The 13,304-nt window shown below is 37.4% G+C and overlaps 1 long non-coding RNA gene across 2 annotated transcripts in view; it reads left to right on the top strand.

Annotated features, from left to right (window-relative positions):
- The window catches only part of LOC306992074, a 54,561-nt gene that overhangs the window by 39,111 nt on the left and 2,146 nt on the right, over window positions 1-13,304 (top strand). The gene's annotated exons all lie outside the window — the stretch shown is intronic.

Below are 13,304 nucleotides of genomic sequence, written 5' to 3'. Positions count from 1 at the left end.
CCACCGTTATTTAAAATGCATTGAATTTCTTATCTTCTGCTTGTGAATCTAGCCAACAAAACTCTAAATCTTTCGTGCTAATAACATGGCAAACCTTGCAAATCCCGTGATTAGTTAGTTAGTCATCAAAAGCGCTCATTGTATCAGCTTGACTCTTTTCCAAGTAGACTCAAAAACACCTGTGTGCCCTTACTTCCAGAAGTTGCATAAAGCCAATATGATTGGAACTGCTAATATTCTGAGGCCACTTGCCAGTTTCCTCAGGAAAGTTTTGGGATCTAGGCAGCCAGTTATGGTGTAGGATTTTGTAAAGCTTAAGCCACAAACAGTGTCTTGTACATCAAGGAAGTTGTAAGATGTCAGAGAATTTCCAGATGTTAAAAGCAAGTCCAGGATCATCTTGTTAGATGCACTCAAATGGCCATTAAGGAAAGAGTTGCAGTAGTTTAGTTGTCATTTTGAGATCCATTAAGGAGAGCTGGATCAATGAAGACAACAATTTAGTGGGGGATGTCTTCGATTCAAAGGAGCCCAGTCATCAAGGTTATGCTTTAGGTAATCGGTAGCTTACCCTTAAATTTAAGGTCATTCCTATTTTATTTGTATTTTAATCATTAACAATAAAAGCACACTCTTTTTACGACTAAAATAACAGTAAAGGGTAAAAAAAAAACTGAATTCCCAAAAATGTAAACGGGAAAAAAAGGAATTTGCAAAAATTTAAACGGAAAAAACGGAATTTGGGAAAAAATTCAATGGATTTTATAGGGCCCTAGGCAGAAGATCGTAAGAGATCTTATGGTATGGGATTGAAGTGCCAGGGAATATCTGCATTATATGGGATGGATTCAAATGGGGTTATGATCTGACCAGGTTATTACCCATTTAAAGCTCTACAAGCATCACCAAGTTTTAAAATAAAACCTCATATCAGTTTTTTCTCATACCAACATTTTTCCAAGTCACAGGATGTTGTCGCTAATGTTTTCTCTGTATGGGATGGGAGGGATTTGAGTGGTTCTGTCATTTGCCAGCCTAGAGAGTTTCTAGTACATCAGTGGGGTTTCTGGCCAGCCTGATTGCCACTGTTTCGAAGGCAAAACCTCATGATGCAGCCTAAAGAGAGACATTCAGACAAACTCACAAGGCCTTTACATTACAGGACTACTCACATGGCTAAACTATCATTAGCCAACACACTCTTGCCAGAACAACAAAGCTGTTTGTATCTTTGGAGTTGTCTTTTGATTTGCACAGCTAAGCAGAATTTTGTTTTCACCATCCCTATGCACCCCCTGCTGAAAATATGGCTACATTTAAGCAAACTCTACATCCAGAGAGTCTGGCGTTTATCGAGATGTACTTCAAAAAACAGTGTTTTTGCAGCTTCCCATTAAAAATGTGTGTGTTTGATGCTGGGACTGAATAAATGGTTTGTGTAGAGTTCTGCTTGCAGAGACGGATGATTTTGTGGATCTTTGAGCCAAGCCTAACTGCTTCAGGCTTAGTCAATTTATTGTAATATTCTGGTTCAATGAGAGGTTGGATTTCATGTGAATATGGCATTATGTCAGAACAGCCAATCCTCTCTCCAGGCTGTTATAATGCTTTTCTTGCTATGGCAGGCAAAAATAGAGGCATTTTTTGGATTATTACTGTCAGAGTGTCAGTGAGAATGTTACAGACTTTCTTCACCTCAGTTTGCTTCATACTTTGAGCACATTGTTTTGTTGTTATCGGTACCCGCAACAAGAGTGGTTGTTTTTGAAGGTGGGCTGTTTTTGAAGGTGGGCTATTCTGTTGGTATAACAGCATGTTTAGATAAGCTACAATAGTCAAAATTTGAATGTAGCTAAATTCTCAGTAACGGATGAAATTTTGAATGAGTTTTAATCAATTATATTAAATTTGTAAGTGCAAATAGACTTTTAAAGCAGTGCTAATTTATCTTAGCCATAGCTTAGCTAAGACATTATTTATCCAACCGCAGCCATATGTAGCCCAAGACTGGTGTGTGATGGGCGTTCTGGCGCAATATGGCTGCCGTGGCATCATCCAGGTGGATGCTTCACATTGGTGGCGGTTGAGGAGATTACCCCTTCTATGTAAAGTGCTTTGAGTGCTGAGAAAATCGCTATATAAACGTAATGAATTATTATTATTATTATCTTGTAATAATCAACAAGAATATTGTTAATCAAAGAGATGTAATCTATAAATGTTGACTTAATCCTCAATATAATTTGCATATTGTTCAGTTAAATTTAAATGATACTCAATAATGAGTATTAATTAAGTCTGTTGTCTAACTGTTATTTACATAAAATGTTGTTATTACCTTTTGCAGTGCTAGTTTGAAAGATGCTTCAAAGCTGCCACCACAGCATATTAAATATGAACATTATTAAACGACAGATACACGCAGTGATATTAAATTATAAAAGCATTGATTTGATTTTAGTGACATCTTGTGCTGTCAATTGACTTTGAAGTGACCTTAATGCATATGCAAATAAAGAAAACAAAACTGAGAATGCCTTTGTAGTGTCATTCATGCATGTTAAATATTATTATTAAGAATAAATGTTTTGGAAATTGTATCTGCTCTGATTATAGATGATTGTTTTCTTGCATCAGCTGAACAGCATCAAGGTTGGTGCATGGTGTCTTTTTATTTGTTAAGGGCTAAATCAGGTCACATCACAGGCAGTGCACCCAATGATATATTGGCAGATGTTTTTTTGCGGATCCATCCACAAAGCAGAGTGGATTTGTGCCTTTAATCTGCAAAAAGATTAACGAGAAGATGTGACATAGGAACCAAACAATTGAAATATTTGAGTAGAGCTGTTTCAATTCATAATCCTAAAACCTGGAAGAGAATTAGCATTTTGAGGCATGGTTTCCCTCTAAATTTTTCTATTGGGTTTTTAATTTAGGAGTAAAAAAAAAAAAACGGGAAAACAATTTATTCTTTGTGATATACGCAGCAATTGTGTTTCTCTTCTAAACTTGATTTCTTTGCTTTAGATTAACGTAATTCTCTAAAATGTGTAATCTGCTAGATTACATTATTTAGGGCAAATATAAACGAATCAAGCACTTGAAAATAATTTCTGAAACTACAGTAGTTCCCAGCCTGCTTTGCTTGGGCCTTAATGAGGAGAATCAACATTTTGAGATTAAGTGTTATTTTACGTGTTTTTAAGCAAGACGAGAAAAGGGGGAGACTTGATAGTGTATAATAGCGTTTTAAATCCTGCATTGAACTCTGAGAAGCAGTCGTCAGTAAAATAAAGGTAACACAGCAAAAGTTTAGGATTATACTACTGTGGTATCGTGGTAAAGATAAATGTTAACCACAGATTCTTCACATGCTCGTCCTTGGGCAGTGGATAAAAACTGGCTTTACCTTCACATTGTAGAGCACAGCATCTTCTGGACATGATGCTGTCCAGTATCCACAGGAATCAGCTGCAATGTTTGGGGTTTCAAGTTTTCCCTGGTGTCTGCGCGCGCAATAAGTGGGCGGGCAATATGCTAATGTTTCGTCTTGACGTCACGACGAAACGGCTTATGACTCGTTTAAAAAACAATTAATTTCATTGACTCTTACTTTTGAAAGTCAATAACTTTATATACGGTGCACTTTCAGATTTAAAACTTTGCAGGATGTTTTCATTCACTTAGAGCTATGTTACACACGGCATGAAAGGTCATTTTCAAAAATCCATAATAGGAGCCCTTTAAGGTTCAATTATGTTGGATTTATTAGAACCATTTAAATTACACTGGGTTACCATTTCAGAGAAGAGTGGAGCATTTGCTTAGCCTGTGGACTGATACAATATTGGTCGGTCTAAATAGCATTCATGCTTAACATTTAACATGCTAATATGTGCTATTGCTAGCTAATAGTTATCTTAATAGCTAATATACAATCTTATAATTTAGTCATGTGACACAAAAATATAATACATTTAATGAATTAATCCTGATAAGGAACCATATTAAAATCACTTTGAAACTACTTCATTTGGTTACCTAAAAATGACTTTTTATTATGACTACAAATTATGTTTATTGTTTAACTTATGATTCATGAGAAACCGACATACATGAAAATTCAACACTCTTCTTTTCAGTGTTGTTAACTAGAAGACCCTTTTTTGCACTATAAATTACAAACTCAATCCAGCCTAAAACTTAATATACAATAACGAAATACACATTTCACATATTGCCATAATTAATTTATTCCATTAGCGATTGCGACATTATTTTACATGTTATACTTATATATAATTAAGCATTAAAACGTAAGTATTAGTACTTATACTTAAATATTAAAAAATAAATGTAAATGTGAAATGAGTCAAAAAAGAAAAACACACATTTAGGAAAAAAATTGGCATAAATCCTAAAACTAGACATATGCCTACTCAGAGATGACACAGAAAACAGATTAGCAGAATGTTCCCCAGGATGAATGTCTGTGTGGTAAATTCATTCGACTTATCTCACTGTTTGTGACAATGCCTGTAACAGTTCTGAAACAGTCTCACTTTTCTGCACAGAATTTGATTCGATATCACTTGTTTTTTCCTGTAACCTTAATCTTCTTGTTTGCATGACAGTTCCTGTAATCCCTGTTTTAGAGCATGACACTTCCCAGATTGAGCCAGATTGATTGAATAGCAATGACATTAAAAATAACAGCAATAGTATATGATATCATAAAAAGGAGCTGAAAAAGAGATTTGGAGAGAGGTGCGTATGGAACAGGGATAATGTAATGGAAATGACAAGACTGTTTCGGCACCACTGGGCACGTCAGACACTATTTTGGCTTTTAACTGACAAAGTGCAATGTGGGCAAAGGCAGTCCTGATGGTGAAGTGATGTGACATTAAAAACAGCAACTCCACTAATTACTAATTTTGAAAGATTTTATGTCAGTGTGTGAGGAAAATGAACACATTGTGAGAGGTCTGTAGGGTTGCAGTTAGCTTAAAGATAGAGAACACGGACAACAGAACAGCATCCTTCAGACAATCTTCTTCAAAAGGAGGAGACATTCTCCTCTGTTTGTTGTTGCAAATTAGTCCTGCCACCTCTGGCATTTGTTGAAATACAGTTCAGCCGTAATAACACTGGATTATATGCTGTCTGGGAGCATATATGCTTTTCATAAATGCCAACTCAATTGAAGTCTGTACTGAAAGATTGGGCCGGGGAAGTCAATTGTGCGTCTTTAGATGTGAAGTCAGAAATCTGCTGATTTTGTGCATTCAAAAGAGGATTTGCAAATAATCCATAAAAGCAAAGAACTATTATAGCGAAGATTGCCATGTCTGTCAAAACATTTAGGAAATTGTAGTTGTTACGGCGTGGATTTATTGAAAAGGAGGTGGATGGTAGGAGACATCTGGGGCGAAAAATTTAAAAGGCTAATGACAGAACGAGTAAGAGAAAATTATGTTTCTGGGCATGTGACTCCTCGGACTGTCCCGTACACTGTCTTTTCTGTTTTCTGCTGTCTGTTGTTATAGGCCTCAGAGGCTTGTGCTTGGCTATTTTGGGGGAAGCTGGTTTTGTGATTCCAGTGACGTCGAGAACACTGCCCTCCTAGTTTAGGCCGACCCCATCTGATGAGCCTCCAGCACTCTCTGGGTCCACACTGAACTCTCGGGCCCTGCTCCATTCATGGATAATTCCCTACTGCCCCGAAATACAGCAAGGATATTGCAGAGTCTGCTGTTATGCATGAATGCATCTGTATCTGTGTGCGTGAAGAGAGAGATACAGAAAGAGAGGAAAGAAAAAAAAAAGTTGAGGAACTAACTTTATATGACCAAGAGTATCTGAACACCCTTAACAGAACACCCATGTTGTACTACTGGAACAAAAAAACAAAAAAAAAACAAGCTGTTGTCCCAAAAAATGTTCTAGAATTGGGCCATAAAGTAAGACAACTATATATTTTTATGTATAAGAAAGAAATTGTTTAGAAATTATAAATAATTATTATAATAAATAACTATAATTAAAGCTGCAAGCAGCGATTGCGGGCCCAAGCCGGTGGCACCGCCACCCTGGTGCCTTTAGTGGAACTAAAGGCACCGGGTGGCGGTGCCACCGGCTTGGGCCCTCCATCGCTGCTTGCAGCTTTAATTATATATATATATATATATATATATATATATATATATATATATATATATATATATATATATATAAAAATATATATATATATAAAAAAAAAATATATATATATATATATATATATATATATATATATATATATATATATTATGTAAATTCTTTTTCCCCCCTATTTTTAACATATATATTATTATATATATAATAATAATATATATATTATTAACATTTTTGGATGCTAAACTATTCTTTTTATAGGCTTTGTACTTTGTACACTTTGTACACTCACGTTCCAATATAGAAAAATTATCCTCTTCAAATCCGCAAAAATGTGCTTGGAAACATCACAGTGGAGCGGTGCTTACTGTGAACGGCACAAACTGTACAAATGACTATTTAAACAGAGCAGTGTAATTTTTATATGTAAGGTTGACTATTTTATTATTATATTTTATTAAGGCTATAATGAACATGCTGCGATGTCAAGATTGCAATGCTGGAATGCTGTGTGTGTGTGTGTGTGTGTGTGTGTGTGTGTGTGTGTGTGTGTGTGTGTGTGTGTGAGGCTCGATCGAACAATGGAGACATAAAAACATACTCCGTCATTTTGTTCATACAGACCATCTTTCAAAATGCAAAGTGTTTCCTTATATTTGTGTACACTCGCAATGAAACACAACATTGTGCTTTTGTTAAACTATAAACTCTTGTCAAACTGTAACCTACAACTGTCACCCAACCAAAATCACACACACACACACACACACACACACACACATCCCCCCTCCCCTCCCCTCCCCACACAGACAGACACACACACACACAGAATGGCAGAGAGACAGAGAGAGAGAAAATACACATTCAAATATCTGACTTCCTGTTGGTTGGAGCTAATGACTGTAAATTAGAAAGTTGTCTGGATCGAAGAGAAGAATGTACGTACCGAGTTTGGTTACTGTAGGTAAAACTATAACTAAGTTATAACACACTTTATGCATCCTTTTTTAATCATAAATTTGTTTCCTCGCCACGGCCAAACCGTTCGAGATATCAAAAATCCCCTGGCAATTTATCATCTTCCATGTCTTGACTTCATGCTGACCGAGTTTCGTGGTCATCGGATGAATTCTCTAGGAGAAGTGTTTCAAATGCGAGAGCAAGCGTTCTCCAATCAACCCGTAATAGCCGACTTCCTGTTAGGCTGGCGTAAAACTTGACCCAGGGAAAGTTGTTCGGCCCGATTAAATCTATATGTGTACCGAGTTTCATATTAATTCATGCAAGCGTGTTTGATATACGGACAAGTGTTCGAATCCCATTCCAGGGGGCGCTGTCGAGCCCCCCTGCCACGCCCGGGTACCAGCTTCAGCCTGGCCCTGATGGCCGCGGGTTCTGAACTGTATGCAAAATTTAAAGAGTTTTCGAGCATGTTAAGGCCCTCAAAAGTGCCAGAGATTTTGCACACAGCAGAGAAATGGTTAAACTAAACTAGCCCCCCTCCTCACACACACACACACACACACAGAGGGGCAGAGGGAAAATGCTCCAAACAGTACACATTCAAACCAAAATATCTGACTTCCTGTTGGTCGGAGCTAATGACTGTAAATTAGAAAGTTGTCCGGATCGAAGAGAAGAATATACGTACCGAGTTTGGTTACTGTAGGTAAAACTAATACCCCCTTTTTGACTAAAGGTGGCGCTACTGAGCCCCATACCACGCCCGTTTCTGAAACTTCGCACATGTCTATTACACAATAAATGTCAAATGCATGTTGAGTTTCATGCAATTTGAAGCATGTTAAGAGCCTCAAATGCATCCAAAAAGAATATAAAAGTTTAAAGCGTTGCCATGGCGACAGTATTAAAGATATCAATAATCCTTTCACAGGTCTACATCTGTCGTGTGTTTACAGTATACAGATGAAGTTTGAAGCAAATCGGGTAAAAATAAGAGGGTGATTTCAAAGCATTTCGAAAGTGACACACTTCCTGCTGCCAGTTGGTGGCGCTATAACTTTGACTCACAATAGTCACATCCATGTGATGGGCCTCTTACAGCGAACACACTGCTGAAGTTTCATCAAGATCAATTAATGTATGAGGATGTTATAACACACTTCCTGTTTCCAATATTCGCCATAAATTCGTTTCCTCGCCACGGCCAAACCGTTCGAGATATCAAAAATCCCCTCGCAACTTTTCATCCTCAATGTCTTGACTTCATGCTGACCGAGTTTCGTGGTGATTGTTTGAATCGTCTAGGAGGAGTATTTTAAATTCCATTGCATGTGTTTTTTAAACTACGCCAAATAGCCGACTTCCTGTTGGGCTGGGGTAAAAAGTCAGAGCATGAAGGATATATGAACCGGTGAGATCTATAAGTGTACCGAGTTTCATATTATTTCATGCAAGCGTGTTTGATTTATGGACCAAGTTTTCGGACCCCGTTCCAGGGGGCGCTGTCGAGCCCCCCTGCCACGCCCGGGTACCAGCTTCAGTCCAGCTCTAATGGCCGCGGGTTCTGACCAGTGTGCAAAGTTTCAAGAGTTTTTGAGCACGTTAAGGCCCCCAAAAGTGGCAAAAACCTTGAAAAAAAATTATTATAAAGAAGAAGAAGAAGAAGAAGAAAAACAAAAAACCCTTAGAAGAACAATAGGGCTCTGCGCCCTTTCAGGGCTTGGGCCCTAATTATGTAATATATAATAAAAAGACTATAGACCCCTTTTCGGTTAGTAAACATGGTGACGTTTTATTTGTGGGCGGAGCTTAGGTGGTGGCAGAACGATCCCTTGTGTGGTACGATCCGAAGTTCTGCCTAGCCAGCGCCAAGGCCAGAAGCGACATTGTAAAGAGTGACATTATGGTGCAAATTTAATGATGTGAATATTTTCTAGAAATAAAAATAAATACAGCATATTTATTTTTCATCGATTCTTGCACCCAACAACACAACATGATGACATTTAATTATAATAATAATAATTTAAGCGCCTTATTATGTAGCTGAATCTGTGCTGGTTTGTATTGGCCGCCTCCAGTTTTCCCTTTGCTTTGCCTCCAGCTAACGTAACTGTGACATCGGCTCGAAATTGGTCTATATATAAATTAATGATATATAACACTATAACATATAGATATACAAAATACAACATTTATTATGAAGCTGTACTATTGTATTATTGTTTGAGTCTCTAGCATATTTAAATTATTCCTAAAACTTTTTTCCTAGTTTGAAAAACACTACTCTAGAATGTCATTGTATGCTGTAGCATTAAGCCTTTTTTCTTTAAACTGTCTGTAAATGTGACACAGACTGATCGTGCGAGTTTGTATCATTGCAGCTCGTGTGCATCATTACATGCTTATTTGTCTGAGTTGTGCCTGTGGTTGTCAGCACTATCTGTTCCTGCTGTATAGTGTAGCAGCTCATCGCAGTATTAGTGCTCCAAAGCAGACTGGATTGCATAAACCCTTGCCAATCCTTGCTTTAGCCGAAGGATATGAGGATGATGGGCTGGCTCACGGCTGGATGGAAAAATGAATAAAATCTCTCCTGATGGATGAAAAAATACCTTTTTGGATCTTTGACAAACACTTTTGACAAATAAAATCCTTGCCAAAAGGGGCTTTAGTGATGAACAAATGCACATTGAATCTAATCTTGCCTGGGATTAAAAGCAAGAAATCTTTTCATTGCTCATTGATTAATTTACTTGGTTGGACTGTAGTTATGCTGAGGCACACATATTATTTTATACCTAGTACAGATTTATACAGAATAATTGTGTGTCTTTTTTGTTTGCTGGAAAATCGACCACCATTTTGTGTTTGTTGACATTTCAAGGTTGAATTCTTGGGCTTGACAACCACTAAACTTAATAATCAGCTTGTTGACTAGTGCAAAGCAATATGGAATTTAACTCTCTGACCTGAACAATCCAACATCCTTGTCCTAAGGCTCTTTACGTTCTATTCTTCAATGTAGGCTACATATCCTCTCCTTAATAAAAGCTGACACTGCATGATCACTGAGCAACATAGATGCATGTCTCATACCTACATGTCATTCTGTCTCAATCAGGATCAGTTTACTCTAGATATTCCTTCAGGGCTTCAGGTTCATGTTGTATCCCAATCAGAAGTTAAACTAGCATTTTTTGGTTCTCTAGATAGTCAGCAGTAAGCATTAATTTCCTTCTGCTCCATCAGGGCCAAAAATGATATTGTCTGAATGCTAAACTTTGACTAATCTAATCTAAGCTAATCTTTTTCTAGCATAAACGATTCACTCTGTCCCCTAATGTCTGTCTGAAGTAGGACTGTTTTAAAAATATTGATATCTCGATTTTAATCTATTCTTATTTTGTTAAACCAATATAGATTCCTAAAATCACAAGAATCGATCTTTTAGTCTATGCTGTTTTCAGTTTATGCTTGAATAAAACTTCACTAAACACGATTGTAGCGTGCATACCATCCCATAAATTGGAATGAGCTTTGTTACATTTGATGAGAAACAAAGTCTTAAATTTAAAATTCCTCCATGGTCTTGTCAGGCCAGTAGAGAGTTCCTGGACGACCTCTTAACTGATGCTCTACAGCGATCTGTTACGACACATCAAAGAGCCACAAAACGGTATTTATTGGTTAAATTTATTTAAAAAAATTACCAAATTTGAAAGGTGAGACTTTGTTTAATGTTTAATATCAAAAGTAACCGAAAATTAACCTGCTGTCCTGTCTGTCGGCGTGTTGTCAGTCTGTATTTTTCACTGCGTGAGAACATGGTGTGGCGTGAGAGCTGCGTAGCTTGTCGGATATAGCGACAGTAACTAAGGGGGCGGATCTTTGCGAACGTTCATTTCCCGTACTTTAGACTAGAGGAACGAGTGCATGCCGCCTTGCACTTTTTCCAAAATTTTGAAGAGCCACTCGTGTTGCTACTACTCTCCGGCGCCGCCATCTTTGTCTTGGGTCTGACGAATTGACGTGCATATTTTGCGTCGACGTATTTTTTGCGTTGTCCCAGCCCTAGTTGGACGTAATGGTGCACCCTCATCATCAGGATGGTCATATTTACGAGTTGAGCAACATGAATACTAATATGAACTTAATTGTGAGTGGTGACAGTACCAGTTTTTACACATTTTGTGTACGATGCAAAGTAGAGATTTGACTGAGAAGTACTCAAATTTAGCTTATTAGAAGACAAACTACTGTATATTTCCCATTATACACTGTTACACACATCTTTAGCTCTTTATTTTGCATTAGCACTAAAAAGCTTCCTTTAGAGAAATAAATATTAAATTGTCCAGCGAGTCCAATTTACACAAATATAGATATTTTCAACCTCTGAAAATCACTATTTCTGAACTTGTAAACAAAAATGTCCCAGGAGGACTTGAACGCAGCATGTCATCACACCCTGACTGGTTAAAAATTAAAAGGCGGACACCGCATGGGTCCATGCTTACACAACACAACTGCAAGGGTGTTTTTTTTTCTTCTTCAAAGAACAAACCGTAGCATCTCAGAGTGTGGTAGATGCAAACAGACTTAGAGAAAGAATCTAGGAGCTCAGGATAACCAGGAAAAGTTCAGGGGCCTCATTTATAACCGCTGCGTACGCACAAAACAGGCCCTGAAAGAGGCGTACGCCATTTCCGACGCATAAGTTGTGATTTATAAAAACAAACTTGACGGGGAAATGTGCGCACCTGCACGCAAACTCTGACCCATGCGTACGAACGTTTTGGAGACGGAGCAGTTTGGCGACACCGATGGTGAGCTGGAGTTAAATGTATTTTTGGTCACTTTTAGACATAAAATCGAAATAAAATTATACATATACAGAAAGATAATACAAATATAATTTCACTCACCAAGCCTATCGCTTGAAGCAAATAACCATACATTAAATGTCCGCGCCAGCGAGCGCGTTGGGCCGTTTAGTGAAACTGACGCATATCTAAAGGCAGATTAAGTAAAACTGTACATCTTCATTATGAGTCCTTATCATAAATAGGCTACAGTGCATGTTCACAATTACAGTTTAAATAAAATAATGATTTAAACTATGTTTTAGGCCTACTTCTGATATAAACATTTAGATTAAATATGCCACTCTCATTAATGGAGTTAAACACTAGGCCTATGACATTTACTGAAAAGTTAAAAAATATATAAATATTCAATAAATAGCCTATAAATATTTGTTTTTGATGCAATGCTTTTGAACACTTTTCCTCTGGCATGCTGTGTTTTAATGTTTTAACTACAGAGATAATTGCTGCCTATGATAATAGCAGATTGTGCAAATATAATGCACAACAAGGTCTATCTGTTTCCATTAAAAATATAAATCAATTAAAAATACTATTTGGCCAGTGGAAAAGATTGAGAAAAACTTTATCTGAAATGTTATTTACACTATTAGATTTATTTATTCAAAAACAAGGCATGGATAGGCTACTAAATGATTTTTATTAACGTAATGTGACGGCACATCCGTATTTCATATTTTCCTAATGTCTTGTACCGTTAAACATGTTATCACGTGGATGAATAATCATATGCAAATGATATGCAGATGAGGATATGCATTGTAAAACTAGGCGTTGTAAGCTCATATATGGTTATTTCGGGGAGGAGACGCATGTTCACAATCTTCCGCTGAGTGGGATTTATAAAGTGAATCCTGCGCAGGTTCTGGCGTACGCACAGTTTTATAAGTCTGAATATTTTTTTGCGCACGCCATTTTTGGCTTTTGGGCACACGTACACTTTTAGTAAGGATCCTACGCACAGTTTTATAAATGAGACCCCAGGAGAAGACGTGTTAGTATGTGTGTTGATCCCTATTAAATGCTACTTATCATTCAAGCCTCAGCTAACCTGAACGCTTGGCGCTGTTGGTAAACGGTGTGAGGTGAATTATTGAACAAGTTTTTACCATCAAGGACGAAAATCATGGCCTTGATAATAAAGAGAAAGTTACTGACACCCATCCGCAGTGCTGTTATGTTTGACGACTCGGTTTTTATCGTTCTTCATGCTTTTGCTCATCTGAGCTCATTTTAGCTCAGAGCACTAGGAACACATTGGGATAGGGGATCATTGTATTATATGCCTCAGTA

This window comes from Phoxinus phoxinus (assembly GCF_949152265.1).
Source record: "Phoxinus phoxinus genome assembly, chromosome: 23".
Lineage (NCBI taxonomy): Eukaryota > Metazoa > Chordata > Actinopteri > Cypriniformes > Leuciscidae > Phoxinus > Phoxinus phoxinus.
This window is presented reverse-complemented; position numbering and strand designations above follow the sequence as displayed.